Source organism: Cyrtonyx montezumae, unplaced genomic scaffold (genome assembly GCF_038088225.1).
Source record: "Cyrtonyx montezumae isolate F1298 unplaced genomic scaffold, pur_monq_1.0 scaffold_15, whole genome shotgun sequence".
Lineage (NCBI taxonomy): Eukaryota > Metazoa > Chordata > Aves > Galliformes > Odontophoridae > Cyrtonyx > Cyrtonyx montezumae.
In genome coordinates this window covers 705,986-712,930 of record NW_027071881.1, presented here as the reverse complement: position 1 = coordinate 712,930, position 6,945 = coordinate 705,986, and positions in this window count along the sequence as shown.

Below are 6,945 nucleotides of genomic sequence, written 5' to 3'. Positions count from 1 at the left end.
ATTGTGGGAAGGTGGCGGTTCCGCGCCGTGCGCTGCGCCGTCGGAGCGTGGAGCCGTGCCCTGACAGGAGCCGTCCTACTGCGGCCACAAGCGCCGCAGCTGCAGCCGCTCTCAGGGACCAGGAGCGCCCGCTGCGCTGAGCTGCTCCCATGTCCCCGCTGCTTCGTGACAGCACGGCGGTTCCGCGCGTGGTGCTGCAGGACGCAGAGCAGCAGCCTTGGTGTATCGTTGCCTGGGATCTGTGCGGCATCTCCTGCCCGACGTCTGAGTGCTGTGCAGAGTGTTTCATAAAGAGCACAGAATTTGTTTCGTAAAGAACACAGGGCTTTGGAGCAGAAGACCATGACATAGCATGCTTTGTGTCCTAGCCATGATTATTATTTGCAAGAAGGAAGGAATACTAAATTCCTAGCATACCTTAATCAAGGGATGGGCCAGCAAGTAATGCCAAGGAAACGTTCAGTAAGGAGAATATACCACGAATGAAATAATGGGTCCAGACGCAGCAGCACTAATATAGAGATTTTATTTCAACTGTATTGAGTTGTACAGCACATGTTGTTTGTCACAATGCTATAAGAACTGATTTTAGAGTTTTTGGCCAGCACATTGTGACGCTGAAACTCACAAGAGCTAAAGGCAGTTTCGAGTGATGGCCTGAACGGAAAGGCCAGGAGTACCTAGTTTCTGGCTTCCTTATTGCTGGCAGTCATTTCAACGTGTGCAAAACAGGAGCAAATTCTTCTGCCAGCCCAACGGTCACTCTTCCATGTCTGGCAATGACTGCAAGGTACAAGGCAGGGGAGAATCTGAAGCAAGGTGCTTTAACATCATCCCCCTCGGTTTCTCTTAATTAAAATAAAAGGGAGAAGTTAGGCTAACACTGCCTCATTGCAGACAAATGTTCTTCTCCTCACCCTTCAGCCTCAGCTGTGTGGAAAATCACCAGATACCAAGTCTGGAGGGAGGGAAGGAATATGGAACAGAAAACCTTTTTGCTTTAAAGGTCTTTACAATTTCTAATTCTCACTGAAACATCTGAAACATACGTGACAGAGCACTTTGAAAAAAAATATATATAGTACATCACTTTTATATTTCTTTTCTTACCTGTTGGATAATAGGCTTGCGTGTAGTGCTGGGGAGACACGCAGCTGCTGTACACTGCAGAGGAAGTGGCAGTGTCTTGAGAGACCTGCTGAAGCAGCACAGGAGAGAAGTTGGGCTGTGGGGTGTACATGACCTCTGTTGGAAGCCTATGGAATACGGGAAAGGCAACCCCCATGTCTGGGAAAGCTGGGGGTGCATTGTGCTCTGGAAGCAGCACCTGGGAATTCTGCAGTGTTCTGGACGGGCCTGGATTCTGCTCAAAGCCGTAGGGTGGTAAAGTGCTGCAGTTCTGCAGTGAGGCCGAGACGTAGGAGCAAGGAAGTTGTTGATAAGGCTCACAAAACTGTCCTACATCCAGCAGCCCTGCATTAGGCACAAAAATAAAGCAACAGTTAATGAAAGGAGTTGTCACAGGTAATGAGAGGTAATATGAGGAGCCAGGGACCTCCAGCTCTATTTGGGAAGGCAACCTTTGCTTCAGTGTGCCTAATCTACAAGCAGACAGTTCTTCCACCCGAACACACAGTAACAGCTGCAGTGGCAGATTTATTGTTGGATCTGAACAAAGAGCAGTAAGCAAGGATACAGAAGCAACTGTTTCCTCCCCATAGCCATTCCTTGCGCTAGCCTCCTGTTCTCTTGGACGAAAAAAGCTGCAAATTAGCACTGGAGGAAGGCAAGGCTGCAGAGGACTTGGCTTCTGCCTAAGATACAGAAGGGCACCAGCGATAGCAAAGGGAACAAGTATTAGTAGTAGCAGGGCTTACAGGTTGCCACTTAACCCTAGCGGGCTTTGTTTTTTTGCTACTGTTGTTCTCATAACTTTTTGAAGTGTTAAAATTCTATGAAAATTCTAAAACACATTTCTTCCTTTGCTGGACTACGTCCTACCATAGCCTGGGTTTTAATACTTCTGCAAGTCCTTAAGAAGAATGAAAAAGGATGCTTCAAGCTCAGCAATTCATTTGTAATTCACTACTGTGTACGTTTGTAATAAAGAAGAATACCCTCTGTTAACTACACAAACTTGCTTTGATGAATAAGATCACTCGTCATTTCAGCTTAGACTAAGACATCCCAAACAATTTTGCTGTTTCATTTTTTGTACATTCCTTTTATCCATCTCTGGATTATTATTTTGTGAAATGCCATTTGCTCTTATACTATGGCAACATAAATTCTGTTAGGGGTTATCCAACATTCTGGGAACACTGACCCAGGATGCCTCACTGCACTTGGGAGAGTATTGCTGTACTTGTGACTTCTGCGCAGCACCGTATGTAGCCATGCTAATAACGAGCTTCAGGACAGTCTGAGTTCTGAAAAACAGCCTCCCATTTAGCTCCCACTCCTCTGATAGGAACTAATCAAAGAAATAGGCACCATACAGCCACTGTTCTGCAAATTCACATCAAATCCTTAAGGATCACTAAATAAATACCACTCATCCCCCACAGTTCAGTAAGAGTTCACATACAGGGCTGTTTTTTTCCAGTTTGGTATGTTTATCATACAAAAACAGAGAATGGAGAGAGCTATTCTTTTGTTTATATTTTACCTGTGGATGGGAAAGTTAAGATGATGCCTGGTTACAATTTGCCAGCTGCTTTACAGGAACTGCTCCTGGACATTTAACATGTGCAAGACACTTGGAACAGCGGGACACTTTGCACACAGACGTATCTTCCATCTATCAAATAACCTCACATTTACAGCAAAGGAAGACATGCCCCTAAATAGCACAGCACAGAGCACATAGGAAATTGTCAGCCTGTCAGAACTTGACTGCATGAGAACTAATGTTTTCCTTGTTCCTTTTTCCTTTCTAGAAACTCAGGCTGATAGAGCAAACGGCAGCTAACAACAGGGGCAAAACTGCACCCATAAAAGGGGCAACGATTTAAAGGCCATATTTTTCTTAGGATTTACTCTACCCATGGCCTGCATTACATCAGTCAGACCTGATTTCACTGACATGTTACAACGATAGAATCATTAAGGCTGGAGAATACCACTAAGATCTCCAAGTCTAACCCCCACCGTGCCCATAACCACATTCCTCAGTGCCTCGTCTCCATGGCCCTGGAACACCTCCATGGATGGGGACCCCACCCCGTCCCTGTGCAGCTGTGCCACTGCAGCGCCACTCCTTTGGAGAAGAAATTTTTACTAACATCCAACCTCAGCCTCCTCCAGTGCATTTCAAGGCCATCGCCTCTTATCCTATCACTGTCACCTGGGAGGAGAGGCTGACCCCAACCCCCCCCACCCCTCCTTTCCAACCCCCCCTTAACCCCACCCACCCCACTTTCCAACCCCCCCTTCCAACCGTAATGAGAGGTAATATGAGGAGCCAGTGACCATACCCTACCAGCTCCAGAACTACTCGTCTGTGCTCTCTCTGCAGTTTGTGAAGAAACAGGCTCACCAGAAAGAAACTGCCTTCCAACAGTATATATCCAAGAAAGCTGGAACGACTCAACATCTGGCAGGTGCCTGTTCCTCTTTACTGACTATATGTGTCATCTAGATGACAAGCCCAGGCATACACGAGTTAATGTTACACATTCAGATGAATCTTAGGCAAGATAAATCCTACTACTAGTTTTACAAGTGCATCCAGTGTGCTCTTCTCAAGGGAAAATGTGGTGTTATTTATGCTGTGTTAAAGCAGATGCTATGTTTTCAGTTGCTTATTTACTTTAAGAAGCCCCTTTTGACCAAGACATATGTGAATTTTAAGCTCTACATAGAAAAAGATTTATCCTTACAGAGGATGCATCATTCAGAATAACATAACCGCTCCTAAGATGTCACTCACAAAGGGCCATCACCATATTGTTTCCACCACTGAACAGATGCCACATGTCATGTTTTGTCTCCCCAATTGTAATGAGTCTGTGATTCTATGGAAGGCGCAGTGCAAAGTGGTGGACAGCTCGTGTAGAAACCACCTTTTGTGTGCACAGTCATAGAGCCAAACATGTTAGCTGGGAAGTATGGAGACCAAGAGGGGTGAGGATAAGAGTGGGAGCTTGGAAGGACACGGGTGAAGCAGAGCTGCCCCTACCTGGAGCAGCTTTCCCTCAGCAGGAGTGACCTCGGCCACACTGGCGAACTCCCCCTCCAGCACGATGGGCTCCACCTTGAGCGGGATCACCCTGATGATGGCCTTCTGCACCGCCGCCCGCTCCGACTCCACAGCCGCCGCCAGTGCCAGCCCGGTGCGGCCGAGCCCTGCCTGCAGAGAAGCCATCAGCAGCCAAGGCCAGAGGACCGCCAGCTGCAGCTGGGGGCCACCGCTCATGCTCCCAGCTGCGGCCGCGTGCCCGGGCCACGCATACCGCTGGGGACGCACTGCGCCCTCGCCCTGCTCCCAGCCTCGGGCTCCGGGGGGTGCAGGGGGCACAGGAGGTGTGGGGGGCACACAAAGGATGCGGGGGTTCGGAGCCGGCTGCTCACTGCACGGCCGCCCAGCTCCGTGCCATCGCCGCTTCTCTTCCTCGGTGCCGCGTGCTCAGAGGCCTCCGGGAGCTCGGGAGCATACTTGGAACAAAATGGATATATGTAATAATAAAAACAAAATCCCAAGTTTCCAAAAAAGAATCCTAAGTTTCCAGTCTGTCCTGTGGCAGGTAAATCCGGGGAGAGCAGTGGAAACGGACGTGCAGGTGGCGAGCGGGGGACAGTTCAGGTGCAGGGGGGGTCACAGAGCTCAGCCCCGCAGCAGGGGGAGCGGGGAGGGCTCTGCAGGGCCGCGGTGTCCCCGTGGCTCCCGCGTCACTCCCGCTGGGCCCAGTGCGCCCATCTCCGGGCCACGCCAGCACGGTACCTCCCAGCACGTGCCGGAGCTCCGCACGCCCGAGCACCGCCGGTGACGATAGGAATCCTTCCTAAAAGCCGTGCGGGAGGTGCTCCTCGAGTCTGCGGCGGAAATAAAAGTTCGCTACTGCGCCGAACCCGTCCAACCCGGGGCGATCCCATCCATCCTCCTCGCAGCAGAAATGCTTCATTCGGAGCAGCTCGGGCTCTCCCCGCGCGCTCCCGGCTCAGTCCGGCTCCGGCCGCAGGTCCCGGGACGCTCACGGCACGAAGCTCCCCGCCACGGCTGCCAGGAAACGTCCAAAAAGGCCCCGGACTCCGTGAGCCCTTAAGAGCGGAGCGGGGCAGGTACGCAGCGCAGCGCTGCAGCGTCTCCTGTTGCTCTCACGCCGCGAGTTCCGGGAGGAGCGCGTCCAACACGGTCCCAACCGAAGGCCCCACGAAGCGCGGCAGCAAATTCCATGGTCTGCCCAGGGCTCACAGCAACGCGCCCCTCCGCACCTGGAGGGCTCACACCGGGACGGGAGGAACCGCGCTCACAAGGGATTCAGAAATAATCATCCGCAAACCTGCTGGGCAGCGCAGGGCGGTACGGCGCAGCGGTGCCGCATCGCACGGGGATCCCCGAGACCCCGCAGTCACTCGCAGCGGGTTAAGCAGACGGCGCGCTCCTGGTGCCGCGTGCCTGCGACCTCCTCTTCCTTTCCTACGGGCGCGGAGCGCCGTTTAAAGCGGAGATCTCTGCACGACGGGGCGGTGCGAGGCGGCGGGCGGAGGTGCGCGGAGCGGTTCGGGGCGGAGCGCTCCTCGTGCGGGCAGCGCTGGGGACGGAGCGGCGCCGGAGCGCTTCCGAGGGAGTCCCGCACGGCGGCCCTACGCGCGGGGAGCGCGGGGCGGGGCAGAGCCCGCAGCATCGGCCGCGGTCCCGCGGAGAGCCCGGCCGGGCGGCTCGGGCATCGTCGGGAGGAGAGCAGATCCCGAGGGGGAGCTCCTCCGGGGAGCGGAGGGCGGAGAGGGCCGCGGCCGTCGGAGCCGCCCGGCGGGGCTGCGGGCTGCTACCTGCTGACACAAAGTGAGGGTGGAGCGGAGCCGAGCGCCCGCCCCGCCCCGCTCCCGGGCGCCCCCTCCCGCCGCTCCGCGGGGTCCGGGCTGACGGCGGCCCCGCACCGCACCGCTCCCCGCGTCCTCCGCCGGCTCTGCCCTTCGGCCGCGGCTCTCCCGCTCCATGCCATCCGGGAGCCCTCGTCCGGCTGCCGCTGCCGCTGCCGCTGTCGCGCGGAGGGTTCGGGTCAGGCTGATGTCAGAGGTGCGGAATTCAGGTGTTACTCGGCTCTGACATCGCTGAGAGGTGAATCACTCCGCAGCTCAGAGCCGTGACCTCCGAGCGGGAGAAGCGGCCGCGGTGGAGCGGTGCTCGAGGAGAGAGCTCCGAGGTGACCGGGAGCGGTGCCCAGCGCGCAGCCCTCTGCTGCTCACGGAAAAGGGCATCCGAGAAAGAGAACAGATGAATGAGGGGGTTCTTAAACAGTGCCTGACCCACCCCTCGGGGGAGCTCCACACAAGGTCGTGGGTTACACGAAGAAGGACAGGTTCGCTTTTAAGAATGAGAATCGGTCTGCTGGGGTGGTGGGTGTCCGCTGAGAAAGGTGTCGGTGGGAACTAAGGAAATCAGAGCATTTGTGATGGAAATTGGGACTGTAGGAAAAGCTTCGCAGAAAGAGTGTGCTGCAGTGGCACCGCTGCCCGGGGTGGGGGTGGGGGTGGAGGAACCGTCCATGCAGGTGTGGGATGTGGCACTGAGGGCCGCAGTCGATGGGCATGGCGGGGTGGGTTGGACTCGGGGATCCCAGAGGTCTTTTCCAACCTTAATGAGCCTAAGATTCTGTGAAACATGAAGGATTTTTTCCAACCATGACGATATGTCCTTTGTAACTCTGAGGTGCTGACATGTCACACACGGGTCCTACAGGGCTGCACGAGGCCTCACGCAGCACAGCATGGGCCTCCCAAGCT